Source organism: Rhinolophus sinicus, chromosome 5 (assembly GCF_057876585.1).
Source record: "Rhinolophus sinicus isolate RSI-liver-muscle chromosome 5, RSI-T2T, whole genome shotgun sequence".
Taxonomy (NCBI): Eukaryota; Metazoa; Chordata; class Mammalia; order Chiroptera; family Rhinolophidae; genus Rhinolophus; species Rhinolophus sinicus.
Window position 1 is genome coordinate 99,640,496 of NC_142505.1, and position 16,205 is coordinate 99,656,700.

The 16,205-nt window shown below is 34.8% G+C and overlaps 1 long non-coding RNA gene across 1 annotated transcript in view; it reads left to right on the plus strand.

The window, feature by feature from the left end:
- The window catches only part of LOC148758296 (uncharacterized), a 1,912,057-nt gene that overhangs the window by 108,249 nt on the left and 1,787,603 nt on the right, over positions 1 to 16,205 (plus strand). Inside the window, exon 2 of the long non-coding RNA XR_016021446.1 lies at positions 15,362 to 15,412. This is a non-coding gene — a long non-coding RNA (uncharacterized LOC148758296). The remainder of the gene's footprint in view (positions 1 to 15,361; positions 15,413 to 16,205) is intronic.

The following is a 16,205-nucleotide window of genomic DNA, read 5'->3' on the forward strand; positions in this document are numbered from 1 at the left end:
CTTCCATTTCTAGTGTAATGAGGGTTTTCATCATGAGTGGATATTGAATTTTGACAACTCTTTTCCCTGAATCTATTGAGATGATCATAAGAATTGTCTTCGTTCTTTTGATTTGGTGAATTATACTCATTCCTGGAATAAATCTTACTTGCTTATGATTTCTTATTATTTTCACGTATTGCTAGATATGATGTGCTAAAATATTGTTACATATTTTGTGTCTACTTATGAGGTAAGTTTATAATTTTCTTGTAATGTCTTCGTTTTCTGTTGTCAGAGTAATGCTGGCCCCCAAGTTTTACATGGGAACAAAACAATTGTTCTCAGAATTTTCTAGGCTTCATTTTTAATTCCGTATTGAGAATAGGTAGAATGGAAAGAAGTGACCTAATCTTCTGGATTCTGGAAGAATTTGTGAAAATTGGTATTTTCGATCTTGTGGGAAGGTTTTTAACTGTAAGTTCAATTTCTTGAGTGAGCTTTTGTAGTTTGTGTTTGCCAAGAATGTTTCCATTTTGTCTAAAGTTGTCTTATCCATTTGCATAAAGTGGTCCATATGCTCCCTAATTATCCTTTTAATATCTGGCATTTGTCCCTCTGTCCCTCTTTCATTGCTGATATTGGTAATTTATGCCTTCTCATTTTTTTCCCTTTTCAGTCAGGCAGTTGGTTGTCTCTTTAGTTGCCCTTTCAGTGAACCAGCTTTTGGTTTAATTGATTTTTCTGTATTGTTCTTACTCTTTTCCAATAAGTGCTGTTACACTTATTTCCTTTCTTTGGTTGCTGGGTTTAATTTGCTCTTTTGCCTATGTTCAAGTTGCCCTTTTGTCTTAACTTTTTAAAGTTGGAATCTTAAATCATTAACTGAGCCCTTTCAACTGTTCTAATATAAGTGTTTAATACTATGCATGTTCCTCTGTGCACTGCTTTTACTACACTGTACACATACTGATATGTTATGTTCTAATTTTTGTCTAGTTCAAAATATTTTCTGACTCCCCTTCTGATGTCATCTTTGACCAATGAGTTATTTAGAAGGTGTTATTTTATTTCCAAATATTTTGGAGATTTTTCAAAAAAATATTTTTGTCATTGAAAATATTTAATTGAATTATAGTCATAGAACACTTTTCTATTATTTCAGTCTACTTAGATGTATTAAGAGTTGTTTTATGGCTCAGAATATGATCTGTATGGTAAATAGTCTTTGTATACTTGAAAAGAATTTGTATTCTTCTCTTGTTGATGGAATGTTTTATAGATGTCATTGGGTCAAGACGGTTGATAGTGCTGTTTAAATCTTTCATACGCATACTGATTTTCTGTCTACTTTTCCATCAATTACTAAGAAAGGAATATGGAGATTTACAAGTATAATTTCAAAACAAGTCAAGGAAGGCTTCACATTGGATATGACAGAAAAGAGAACTGGATCCTTCAAGAATTGACTAAGAATTCAACAGGATGTTAACTGAATACAGGGAATCCTAGAGTAATATATCTATTACTCTCTCTATATATACATATATACACACATATGTGTCCATATGTGTGTGTATATACATATGTCTATATATATGTCTATAAACATATATATATATATAATATGTGCATATATATGTATATATATTATATATATATGTAAAAATAGCTGGACAAAGTTATTAAATGTTATCCATTTTATAACTACGGTTATCTTTAAAAATCGTTTTGTTCATAGATAAGACTAAGAAGAGACTAGCAAATGGGATTTGGAGTGTTCACACAAATTTCTGACATTATTATTTTGTTTATGCTGCTTTAATGCACCTTGTCTGATAGAAGGAAATTAAAATTTAGGTCCAGTATATTGAGGTAATGATAAGTATCTTGATATATGTAGCATTTACATTAAAAAAAGAAGAAGGAGGAGGAGGAGGGGAGAAGGGGAAGGGGAAGGGGAAGGGGAAGGGGAAGGGGAAGGGGAAGGGGAAGGGGAAGGGGAAGGAGAAGAAGTAGGTATGAAGAAAGAGACAACTGGGAGATTTGACATCTTAACATTCCAGCCAGTTCATGAAGAGCCTGTGGGCATGCTGAGAGCTCGATACTTTACACTGATGGCAACAAGAATCATTGACGGATTTCAGGGAGTGCGTAGAAAAGCAAATAAGTATTCAGAAGTCCTTGCGATATTACTGAAAGTCAGTAAAAGCCTAAATAAATAGGAAGGAGTTGCTCGATGTTGGGGAACAATTTCAAAAAAAAAATTCATTTGGGGATAATTTGTAGGTGAATAATTAGAGAGGAGAGTTCCAATAAATTTAGTCTTGGTAAATTACAATAGACATCAAGCTGGAAAACAAAAGAATCCTTCTTAGGGGATAGGTAAATGCTTTGTTAGGTTTTAGATATACGAAGTTTAAGTTGCCTCTAGAACACTTAGGTAGAATTAGATAGACAGCTAGAGATAATTGCTTTAAGGCTTGGCACTAATTCTTGGAAATGGATGAAGAAAAGGGGTTAAGGATAGTAATCTGGGCAATAGGATTGGGACAAAAGTGACAAGGAATGGTTTAGTCAGCAGACAAAAATCTGTACTAAATTTGGCCACATCACAGTGTTTATGTAAGTTAACTGGCTCTGTTTAATGAGAAGCAAAATTTTACCTAATTCATCTCATGCTATTTTTGACCAAGGTAAAATAAAATGAAAAATCCTAGGCTTACATTTCTGGAATTATTTCCAGTTTGCAATGGTTTGGCTTATGTTTTGGGCCAAATCTCAAAGAGTTGTTCCCACCTACTCCCCCCCGCCCCCCGCATTTCTAATTACAGGGCCTGGTATAATACAATTTCCTCTCAATTAAATCTATTATTCTTGATCTTACAAGCCCTATTCCTTTTCCCTCTCCACCTCAAAAAGACAATTTTACAACAAAAGTAGGTAGGAGCTTGAAGATTTGCATCTTTGGGCAGCTGAATGATCTCATTCGCTATGCATCATTAAGTTTAAGAATTCATAACTATTGTGGTTTTTCTGCTGAGTGACTTCCTTTTTCTCAAAGGCTGTTAGACAACCCAAAACTCATTCTCATATCCCCTGATCTCCATTACCAAGTCAGCACAGATAAGCCATTGTTGAAAATGCTGGAGTCAAGAGCATATTGATCTTTCATAGTAGAAGCAATTTCCTGTTTTCAAAACTTGTAATGAGATTTAAAAAATACAAACAAATCTAATATATCCACAGTAGAGATTACAGAGTTGGATGAATGCAGACAAACTGATGTTTAAACTGTTATTGTTGTAACCTTCTCTATGGTTAGTTCACTATCCGGTTTCTCTACTTAGAGAGGGCAGAGGATTCGTAAAAGATATAGCCGAAAGCTGAAATTTATAGATAATTTACATTCGTTTGAAAAAGAAAGATCCTGCATTTTATAGTCTCTTAAATATTTTAGAGATTAATTTTTTATTTTAAAATACGAGAAAAAGAAATATATTTCTACCTATAAGACTAATTTTCTAATATTACAGTTTGTGCTATGAGAGTGTTTAGGACCAATTTCTCTTCCCTGCCTCCACCCCCAAATAGAAGACAGGTGCTGTTGTTTAGTTATTGAAAGACTTCTGGTACACTAAAACCTTAACATTTTTAGACTTTCAACTTGAAGATTTTCTTTTAGAAATTAAGCAGCCTGGCTACCTCTACCATTAATAATACAGCTATAAAAAAATAATAATAATAATACAGCTATAATCACATCAGAGATGGTTGAAACACACCATCCATATTTCAAATTATCACATGATTTTCATTCGTCATGAAAAACAAAATAAAGAAGCGTATTGCTAGTAAATGTGTACAATATTTAGCTGCCCATCCCCCCACTCCCCACCATCTGTTTTACTTTATTTTATTTCCAGTGGGGTCATCACATTTGCTGAGGCCTCTGCCATTTCACCCCTTGGCTAATGAAGTTTCCTTGAGAGTCTCCCCTTTTCCTTCCAATCTGTTCACGCTACCTGACATATCTCTGCCAGGTTAATAGTCCCCAAAATGCTGTCTTTGATCATTTTATTATATCTGCCTTTCATGAACTTTCTATATAGAATCTAGGATAGATAAATAAACTTTCTGAGTGAGAATAGGAGACTAAATTGGCCTAGAACTGAAAGAGTAAAGAGACAATTATTGATAGTCCAAGGGGTAATGTGTTTCCTTGGTGATCTTATGTTTTGCATTCTAACTTACTACATTTCCCCTGCTCAAAAAAAACAAAACAAAACAACAACAACAACAACAAAAACCCCACAAAAAAACAAAAACAAAAAAAGTCTAATTTATTTAACTATGTTCCAGGAAGTTTTTGTTACTTAACAATGATGGTTCAACAGTTCGTTTCTTACATCTTCTGCTGTTCCCACCCTCTCTCCATTCACTAACACATTCTTTCATTTAACCATCTGTCATCTCTGGGAGCTTTCCAAATAGACCTTATACTTCCACCACTCTGTCCCTTTGGTTATGAAGTGTGGCGTTGTCACATGCTTTCTGTTTTGCAAAAGCCCATGTATCTGATAGGGCAGCCTCAAGTATTTCTATGTATGCTCACCTGATGGCATCAGACAGAAATAGCAGATTTGTCTTTTGGTACCTCATTCATCATATCAGTGTAAACCAAGAAACTATAGCAAACTATAATTCTAAATGGAAGACTAATAAGGATCCAGTGGAACTTCTGATCATACTTACTCTTTTTATTCAGTAAACGTTTACTAAAGATTTATCACCTTTTATGATCTACAATAAATTCATAATACTAACAATTATTGAGTTCTTCCTTTCTCTAAGGCACAGTACTCAGAACTTGGCATGCATCATAATATTTTCATTAATACTCAAAAGACACTCAAAGTTAAGTATTATTAGCCTCACTGACAAGATGGGGAAAATAAGACACATAGAAGCTGAAAAGTTTACCAGTGCCACCCAGCTAGGAACTGGAGGACGCCATTAAACACAAAGCAATACTACCCTTCTCTTAACACATCTCAGTTTTTATTCTTTTATTTATTCTTTTTATTCAAGTACTTTAAACTATACACAAGGCCTGGGGAACTTGGTGCCTTACCCAAGATCACTAGAGTTTACGGCACAGCTGAAACTGGGTAAAATATCTTTTGAGATCTATGTTTTTTTTTAAAAATATAAATTATTTCAGTTATAGAATATTCAGTTATTGAATAATCATTTATTGATTTATTCAATTCTGTGTTCTTTTCATGACCCCTCACTGTCACAATGATGTCTTCTTCATTTAATGAGTTTGACTTCCCAATGTTAAGTCTCAGCAAAAAAAAAAAAAAAAAAGACAACAAAAAGCATAGTTTTGCATGTTTTTTAAAATAATTGTCTTCTGCTTTTATGCCTTTGCCCAATGTTCTACGGGCATAAGATGTACCATCTCCAAGTCAGGAAAAACTCTGAATGTACTAGCACTCCGATCACTTTCTAATGTAACATTACAAAAATCTGTGTCCACAGCTCCATTTGTCCAAAGGGAGTAGCTTTGTTTGAGCTTTATTATATGTTTTTAAGCTAAAGGAAACACAGAGAACAATGATTTAGTGTGCAGCGAGGGATTGCCAGTGCTGGTTCAAATTAGACCTGCCAGCTATCCCTTATTTCTCACCTGTGAGTCTAACAAATAAATTATAAATGTTAGCACAATATGTATGTTATTATTTTTATAGCCCACGATTTACTACCCTGGCTGTCCTTGAGAGGCGTGGTGTATTTGTTACAGTCTCCTCCAGGGAGGATTCATCGAATGGCGACTTGACATCTGCACTCAGGGAAAATTCAGGCTCATTCTACGATATTCCATTTCCCCGGAAACATTACTATTCTTCATTGATTGTGTACACAGGATTAATTATGCTGTCACTTGGTGTATTTATGTCCTTGGTGGTTGTATTGGCTCGCTGATTTTAAAATGGTCAGTATGCGTCCTGCAGTGGGACATACTTGTTTTTAAATTGTCTCTTTGCTGGGTGCTGCTACCAAGCATCTGCTGTCTGTACTTCAAAACAACCGACGGACAGGAAAAGTCTTCATCAGGAAAACTCTTCCAGAGAAACTGGGTTGACATGTTTTTCACTAAATTAATTACTAGTGGTGCACCATGATTAAGAGTGAAAATGTGTTACTGTACGTTACTTTAACCCTAAACCCTAACCCTAACCCTAAACTCTAACCCTAACCCTAAACCCTAACCCCAACTGGCCAGGTTGGGAATTACTGGCTTGGAGTTAGAGTGGGCGAATCACTTAAAGATTCTGTGCCTGAATGTCCTCAACTTTAGAAACGTGTGATAATAATGACCACATCACAGAGTGAGGAGAGGAGTAATTGAGATAAAGCAGACCACGTAACAGAATGTCTAGTAGCTGACACTCAAAAATGGAGCCATCGTTTGTATATCATCATTATTGCACAGAACTGCTGTTTAGGTACTCCATAAATTTATAGTCACCAGGGAAGTGATCACAAGCCTGTTCTTTTTTAATGATATAGCTAGGAACTTTATCTCTCCTTATCTATTTAAACAATGTATCTACCTTCTTTTCAGCAGAAATAAATGACCCCCATTCAACATATTTCTTCTTCGACATTATTTTCCTTCTTAGTACCTGATGGAAAGACTATGCTCAAATAATTTTGAGTTTTGCAGTTGTCTAAAAGTAGTGCAGTGATTAACTTTGAAATGTGATTTTTCTTTCCGTGTGTATCGTTTAAGTGAGTTTCTTTGGATGTAACCTATATCATCAAACACATGTATCTCCCTCTCCCCGATTCTAAGACAAACAGTGGGATTTCTGAACAGTACAATAATGGAATATATCTTACCAGCTGGATCATTCGCGACATAAGCACCATAATGCATGCTATTTCATCACTTACCTACAGTCCAGCAATAAGTTTGTTTTCCTTCTTCAGTCCTTGCTCTGTGGAAACAAGGGTGTTCTTTTCCAAACTATAAATCAAACCACATCATACTTGCTCTCACCCTTGGGAAGAAACACAGACTCCTTAGCACAGTCTACATGGCCTTCCCTACGTCAGTCCCTGCCTTCCTCTTGGACTTAGTCTCCTGTTCCTTCTTCCTTAACACTAGGTTGCAGGCACATTGATCTTGGTTTTCATAAGAACCAAGTTCATTTGGGACCCAGGATCTTTGTACTTGTTCTCCTCGAAGGCTTTCTCTCAGATTTTCAAATACTTTCCAAGACAAGGTCTTCCAAGTTTCTGTCAGTATATCATGTCTGTTGAAATACTTTCCTGACTCACTTTCCCTACCGTAGCCCCCCTCTTTTATCACTTCCATTCTCTGACTCTGTTTCTCTTCAAGGTACTTATCACTATTTGAAATTTTAATCATCTAGATGTTTATTTATCTATTGGTTGTCTCTCCCACTAGAATGTAAACTGTATGAAGGAAATGGTTTTTACCGCTGTGTTAATGTCTGTATCCTTACAGCCCAGAGCCTAGAACAATAGCTAGCTGATAGAGAGTAGGCAGCCAAGAATATGAATGAACTAAGAAAGAGCTTATCATGTGTAAACTCAAAAGTGAGTAACCCGAACGTTTATTATTTCAAACAGAAAACAATATGCTTTGTCTTATAGTTACCTTGCTGTTTTAATGAGAATGCCATCCATTCCATTTATTGTAATTTACCTATTTAATCATGCAAATACCAGTTAATAAGTAAGACTATTATTAGAAAAGTATATTTTATCCCAAAAACCTTTATAAGGCTGCTGGATGAAAATTAAGTGCCATGAATCATTTAAATCATTTCAGTATTTCTGAGGTTATATTATTCACCTATATAATACCAAAAATCTGATCTATTTCAGTAAAAGTCTGTGAGATTCCTGTCACTGAAACAGTATTTTCACTCTACTTGCTTTTTAAAATACAGTTGTGGGACTGTGAACTGTTGTGACTATATCTTATTAGTGTGGTCAAATTTGAATTAGGACTTCGCATTATGTGGAGTAAAAAAAAATAATCTGTGTCTGGTTCAACATAGTCAGCTGTGGTACCAATAATCAGATCATGGTATCCACATGTGGAGATGCAGTATAAATGAACTTAAAGTCATTTTGGAGAACAAACCAGTAAAACAAAATGAAATTCATACTAAGCTTGTGACCTTAAGCTATCGTTATTAGAGTGATTACTTTCTACTCTTCTGCTTATGCAATCACCCTGAAATGAAAAACAACTTAGTACTCTTTCTAGAAGTTATTTTCCCCCAAGGTTAAATTACAGGTCTGTCCCTTTATAATATATTCATTATAGTACCTTTCAATGAGAAACAATACAGTCTACAGCAAAACCTTTAAGAACATCTCCTGTCATTAGAGAAGATTTTGAAGAATAGACTGAATATCTGGGAGAATGTAGATAGAGATTTGTCAATATATGAACAGAGTTTTAGAGAAATAATATTCTCAGAAGTAATTTAATCTGCTTAAAAATAAGAACCCTCTCCTTATAAAAGCTCTCCTCCTCCCCATGAGAGATGGACTGAAGGGACGAAGGAATCACTCTGTCATCCCACTACCCTTTATTGATTTTCTTATGTATTCCCACATCCCAGAGTGTTGGGAATAAAGTCTAAGAACTCCCTGGAGAATCTCAGTGTTTACTAGATGAGCCCCCTTCCCCACCACAGATACCCCTAACTTTAGGAAGAAATGATGAAGTAGCTCCGAATTCCCAGTTTTCTCCCTATATGGTCTACACTTACGTTTCTATCATATATAACTCAGCACTTAGTGAAATATCTTACTCAATGTCTTCAGATGTATTTTTCTTTATTCTCAAACTAGACAATCCACACTTAAAATGTATTCACATGATTTATTAGTGTGTTTTTTTTAATTTTTCAAACTATCTAGCATAATGAAAGACTCACGGTAGAAACTAATCAAACCAAAACATTATGATTATGTGCAATCTAGGTCATAGTACGAATGAGTCATCTTTTATATTAGAATATCAAAGAGTGAATTCTAAATTATATAATCTTTGGTCACCTATTTTAATCACAGATTTCCAAGTCACAGATCTTCCTCTTTAATTTTTTTTCCATAGTACTTATTGTTGTCCTGTTTAGTTTATATTCTACTTGTTCATTTTGCTTATTGAAAATCTTACCAGGTAGAACGTAAGCTCCATAGACATGTTTGTCCAGTTTATTCACTTTTTGAACCCCAATAACTAAAACAGTGCCTGATACATAGAAAATACTCAATAAATATTTGTGAATGAATAGGTGAAGTAATGAATATCTTCTGTCTTTACAATCATGATAATTTTTTCAATGCACTCTATGCTACATACGCGTATAGGATATCTATACACACATATCCAAATAATTGAGCAAATAAATGAACAGACTTTGGTGATGAGATCATATTGTCCACAACATGTTCTAATACACTTACTCAGTACCTACACGAGTACCTTAACTCATATTTGAAACATAAAATATTTAAATATTTTGGAAATCAGACTGCATCTTAAAATACATATATACATGTGATATAGTGGTGTTAAATGATTTCTGTCTCCATCGAAAGGCTGTTAGTCTGTGCTTTGTGTGTTATATTGATGTTTCTTAGAATTGAAAGAATGCAGTCATTTGCTGTGTATTAATAGTTAGCATCACATCAAATTTTTAGTTATCACCATGGTTTTTGGTAATTGTAATGGTCAACACCACTGACACTGGTATTATAAAATAGGTTGGTGCCCAGGGAAAGTCACTTCCTTTCTAAGGATTTCTCAACAATTCAGATAACTGCTGCAAGGTACTGGCATATTTTGCTATTTAACAGAGTCCTCAGAAGTAGTTATTTTAGATGCTGTTAGTTAAATAAGAAAGAATAAACCTAATATTTATTAACTTTATTTGGATATTTCTTTTCCCCCCAGTTTTGTTGAGATGTACTTGACATGCAGCACGGCTGAAGTTTAAGCTATACGAGTATAGCATAATGATTTCACTTATATATATTGTGAATAGGTATTTCTTTAAAAAGAAAAAAAAAACATACAAATGCTAGTGAAATAGCAGTAGTTCTCTCTTATATTACCACCTTAAATTTAACTAAAACATCGGTAAGGATGACAAAGGATGGCAAAGAAAAGAAACAGTAATACCCAGGTACAAATTACCTTCTGTCTTGCCTCAAACTCAGTGAGTTGTGTTGTGAGGTGGCAAACATACATAGCATTTGCTGAGCACTTACTGTATGGTGGGTATCATGAAAAGTGCCCTCCGTGCATTGTGATCTCTGCTTTATGAGCGAAGAGACTGAGACTTAGAAAGGTTATTATAGAGTACTCTCCTTCCTCAGCCAATGTGCTCCCTCATATTATGACCAAGGCTATTAATTCAGTTAATTATTCAAATCGGAATAAAAAAATTTGCAAAGGTCACACACGGTCACCTGTTCTAGAGGTTCCAGCATACTCTTCAAGCAGCCATTGCAACTCAACCCCTTGATCAAAAGAAATGTACCCACCTAATGCTTTCTTGCTCTTGCGGTTATCCCTGTGATATTATTTTCTCTACTTTTGCCATCTACAGTTATTATATGCTTTGAGTTGCTAAAGGGGGTTTTATAAAAGCAGGAAAAATGCATTTATGTCATATGGAGGCTGCCTGCTAATTACTAATCTGACAGGGTGTAATAACAATACAAAAGCATCGAAAAGGATAAAAAAAAATGAGCAGAATATGCAATTATTTTATGAAAGAGTTTTTTTTCCCTGAAGGAAAAATATGCACATTTACCATCTGTAACAAAGGAGATGTTGAACTACATAAGTGAATTACCCCAGCTCTGTGTACATGTGTATGAAATAGGATGAACTTGAAATGACATTACGTAATTTTGTTATTGACAAAAATAAAAAACTACTAAAAGGCATGACTAATATAGTGAACTCCAAAGATATATTTTTAAACATTTTTCAAAGGGCTGCAGTAATTTGCTTGAGAAATCAAACGTGATGTAAAGTAATGTAAATTTTTCCAGATTAGAAAATATATGTACTGTAGAAAGCTTTTATTACTCTTCATAATACATGTTAATTGAACAACCGGAATATGATGTAAGGTAAAGAAATCCGTATGTTAACAGTCTAGCTTCTGAGTTAGAAAATTGGTTACTAATATTACATTATTTAAGAAGTGAAGTAATCTGGACAAGAACCCTGGTTAACTTTTAGAATCAGTCTTATTTTAAGTGACCCTGGAGTTCAAGGGTTTTTATGCCAGCTTCAGATCTAATAGTCTGTGCTTGCCTTAATTTCTAGTAAGTCCCTTTCAAGGATTTTTAAAAGAAAAGAGAAATAGTTACTCCTCCCCCCAAAAGTTGTCATGTAACTGGGGACTAAAACTATTACTTCAGCAGCATAATCTAATATTTCTCTACTCTTAGAAGTACAGTTTTTTGTTTTTTTCAGGATGTTAAATAATCCAAATGGATATTCTCTTAAAATGAGAAAAATAGCTGAACGATATGGAGATGCAAACTTATAGTAATCTTAATTGGTTTGTGAATTCCAACACTTAGTGACAGCGCATGTCACCCTCAGCCTGGAGCTCTCACAGGGCTGCAGACAATTGTTCCAGATTACACTTTAGTTTGGGCTGGATGCCAGTAAAACAGATTAAATTAATAAGGTAGGAGGACAAGCATGCTTAGGAAAAAGAACTACATGAAATCACATATGCTATTGTCACTGGTACTCTTTCTCCTGAGGTTATTTCAGTCTTCAATTATACCTTACAGGGATTAGGTTATTTGATTCTCAGTGATTGTTTTGGTTTGTTTTACCATAAAATACTATTTTAAATGTAAGTCAAACTTTAATTGTATTGAATGGATATCTCTGAGCTCTGTGGTGAATAACCTGTGATGTGGTCACTTCAGAGAAGCATACTTCTCCTTCCCTTACAGACTGTCCCCAGGTGATATCGATTTGAAAGATGGATATGGTGGTGCTTAAGCATGTGGATGATTGCTTCCCTCTTTTTGTGAACTTTTAGAGGACAGGGATCCAGTATGTTCAACTAGATTTTTAAAGTGACTCTAACAGATTGCCGCTTATTAAGTGCACAGTGATATGAAAAGGGCATGCGTTTGTCTTATTTTGTTGATTTCACGATTGTAGACTAAGCAAACTCCACATGCACCATTAGGCAGTTATTCCCCGTATGTGAGCCTTTTCAGAACGGGATGAGTTTTTAGTATGCTCTATTATGTCAGTCTCATTTCCTTTATTTTCTTATTGAGTGCATTGTGGTTCATTGAAAGTTTATCTCGTATTTAAGGATGGCCTTATTTCCTTTTTTTCTTCCATTTATCTGGATTATGTGGCATCTTGAAAATAATACACAAGTCAAAGTGTGATTCTAATTTCAATAGTGCTTTATTGATCAAACTTTACATTTAGTCCAAATTCATTTTATTTAAGACAGTGGGTATCTCAAGAGAATGTTTATGAATCATCCCTAACCCAATGATCAAATGGGAGAAGGTAAATATCTAATCATCTCTTTCCTTGTTGACCTTCTGTATCAATTTCCAACTTCGTCCCTTAGCATTTTCTTGTGCCAACTAAAAAGGGATCCAGTGTTTCCTATAGGGGAGGCATCTTTTCTGAATTCATGGACATCAAGGACATGACTGTCAATAGCTGCATATAAACTGTTTTGGTCCCCAGTGTATTCACTGTGGCATCAGACTAAAGGCGGTACCTGCTCTACGTTGTGTCTCCAGGCACAGTGTCAGTCTTTGCCCTATACTTTATTCCTCGGCTGGTCTTTCAAATATGTTTCAGCAATCTTTATAAATAGTTTAGTAAGCGGGACTCACAATAGCACCCCTTCAGTCAAAACCTATCTTTGGATACCAATACTGTAAAAGCTTACTTGAAATAATTTATTAGTGTACGTATTTTGACCAATAGAACTACTAAAACCTGAGAAATAACTTTTTGTCTAGTAAAGCCATACTTTGGGTTATAGTCTGACTATTCCCTACTAAGTTTTTGGTAGGAAATTATGAAACCTACTCAAAAGTTAACTGATAGATGCAGTGACATAGAAAGGCTTTGTGATCCTGCTCTGTGTAATGCCTCTTATTTTGCTATCGGTGAAATCCATTTGCCTTAGAGGATTTCAGCTGTCATGTCATAATAAAGGAAAAATTAAAACAAAAACAGTTTTAGCCAACACCTCATTTTTTAAAAAAAAAATTCGTGATCTTTTAAAATACAGTGGTCTTTTTCTGTAGATTAATTTATGAGTCAGAACCTATTCTATGGCCTCCAAAATTATCTTCCTTTTCAAGTTAAGTGGCAAAAAGTGTTCCAGTGAAAAGCCAGGTATTTAATAAGATTGTTGGTTAAGAACTGAGTATTAATATACTCTAAAAACCTTTACCTGCCAGTCCAAAGATTCTTTCCCTATATTACTTTGATTCATAGTGGAATCCCATGACAATGTTTTATTGTCCCCATGTTGCAGAAATGTAGACAAACTCATACTTTGTAAGAGGGAGAATCAAAGCCAGTGTGTCTGTTTGTTCTACAATAGAGTGATCATTAATGAACAACATAATTGGTGATATAATATTTAGTGATGGTATTTTTGGTTTAAAATGTAATAGAAAAAAAAAGGTTACTAAAAATAAAATGGACCCCCACTTAATTTAATGTTTTTCTCATGACATTTTCTCTTTATCATTGGATCTATTCATTCTTTCAACAAATCTTGTACTTTCTCAACCCTACCTCAGAGCTCATTTTTACTTGGTGGTTTTCTAGGTACATTTCCCACTGAAAATTAGTTTGTCCTCATATCAATTCTTAGATCACATTCTCAAGAGAAGAAAGCTGATAGGCTCAATTCATATTTCCAAATGACATCACAATATAAGTCACTGATCAATCTACAAAGGGTGCCAAAAAAAATGTATACACATTTTAAGCAAGGAAAACTGTATTAAGATTGTAATACTCAATATGTACCAATAACCAAAGATGAAGACAAATCACGTTTGTCTTCTGGAATTACAAGAGGTGGTCAAAGTGGTTACCATCTGCATCCAGACGCTTCTGACTATGGCAAACTACTGCTTGAGCAACATTGACCAAAATGTCCACTTGTATACATTTTTTTGGCACCCCAGTAGTATTTGGTTGCCTTTGAGTCCCATCTATTATAAGTCCCGTCAACTTGGGCAAAACATTGCTGCCTAAACGTTCCCCATTTGATAGATCTATGGGATGAACATGGATGCCCAGAGCAAGCAGTGGGCAAGTGCGACTCAATGGGTAAATAAGGATACACACCATTCTTGATATTTGTAATGACACACTGAAAATAGTCAGATTTGTCATGTTTTAAAATGATAAAATGCATTCAAAGACATGTTCTTGTTAGGAATGGCAAGTGAAGTATGTTTCATTCAGTGCTCAACTTTCATTTGCTACTAAGAGAGCTTGCACTGCCACTCAGATAAGCTCAGTACAAAAAAGCTCTCAAAATGAAATCTTTGTAATCCCCCAAATTCTGGGGTTGCATTTCTGTATGAAGAGACTTTACTGTTACCTATGCCTTCTTCCGTCTCTACAATTTATATACTTAGTTGAATTTTCTAGGAATTCTTTAAGAATTTATTTAAGACTTTATGTTAGAGAACACTTTCAAATACAACTACAGCATTTCAGCTGTCCTGGTTGGTACAAACCTTATGTTTGCAACTGAGGAGCAGGGATCCAGAAAGGTAAATCAACTAGTAAAAGGTCATCTAACCAGTTAGAGCTAAGAATTCAAATACCTTAATTATCTGATCTGTTAGTTTTCCTTAAACCACACCGCTTCTACCCCAAGCTCAGTTTTAAAATGGTCTGAATATAATATGGACATACTTACTGCTCAGCGTGCTTGGAAACAAAGTGAACTAATTAACTGAATATTCTGTTTCCTGAAGAGATTTTATGTATCGACGCGGACTGTTAATTTCCAATATTTAGAAAATAAGAAGCTCAAAATTGTAATAAAATAACTGAATCAAACATATTTTGATTCAGAAAGAATTCCAGTGCCATCCTTGTGAATAGTTCTGAATTCATATAATTAAAAAAAATGGATTTATTCTATGCATTACCTAGAGGCAATTTTTGTTTCTGAATTCATGCTCATTGGCTTTGTCTATTTGGGTTGTTAGAATCAAATTCCAGAGACTGGGTAGCTTATAAACAACATACATTTTTTTTTCACAGTTCTGGAGACTGAGAAGTCTAAGATCAAGGTGGCAGCATGACCAGATTCTGGTGAGTACCCTCTTCCTTATTTATAACCTGGGCCTACTTGCTGAGTCCTCACATGATGGAAGCAGCAAGGGACCGCTATGGCTCTCATTTCTCAGAACATGAATTAATAAGTCCCACCTCCCAATACTGTCATCTCTCGCGGTTAGGATTTCAACATATGAATTTGGTGGGACACAAGCATTCAGATTATAGCACTGACGTTTTCTTATTTGTTATTCATCCTTTTTGCATAAAAAGTGAAGTACAGAAATTTTCAGTTACATAGCCTCTGTGCATCTTTTCCACTGGCTGGCTGCTCAGCCTCACACAGGGATCACACAGGGAAGAAAGTAAGGGATGTGGACATTTATTCCATCAGCCATGCGGGTTTCTACCTGCCTGCTCCTGAGATCTCCAGTGGACTTCCTAGGCACTTGGAAAGTTTCTTGGCTCCATTTAAGTCAGTAAGTTCATTCGGTGAGCCTCCCCCTTCTTTGTTCAATTTGCATTTTACTTCTCAAAGATGAGAGGTATACAATTAAAAAAGAAAAAGAAAGAAAGAGAAAGGAAACCATACCCAAAACTACAGACTAGCACTGTTCAATAGTAATATAATGTAAGCTACAAATGTACTTTTAAATTTTTGATTAGCCAAATCGCAAAAGTTAAAAAGGAACCAAGGCAAATAATTTTAATAATATATTTTATTTGTCTAATATGTCAAAATGTTTTAGTTTTACCATATAAGCAATATAACATTATTAATGAGGTTATTTTATTTTCTTTATTTTTTTTTTTTCCATATTAAGTCTTT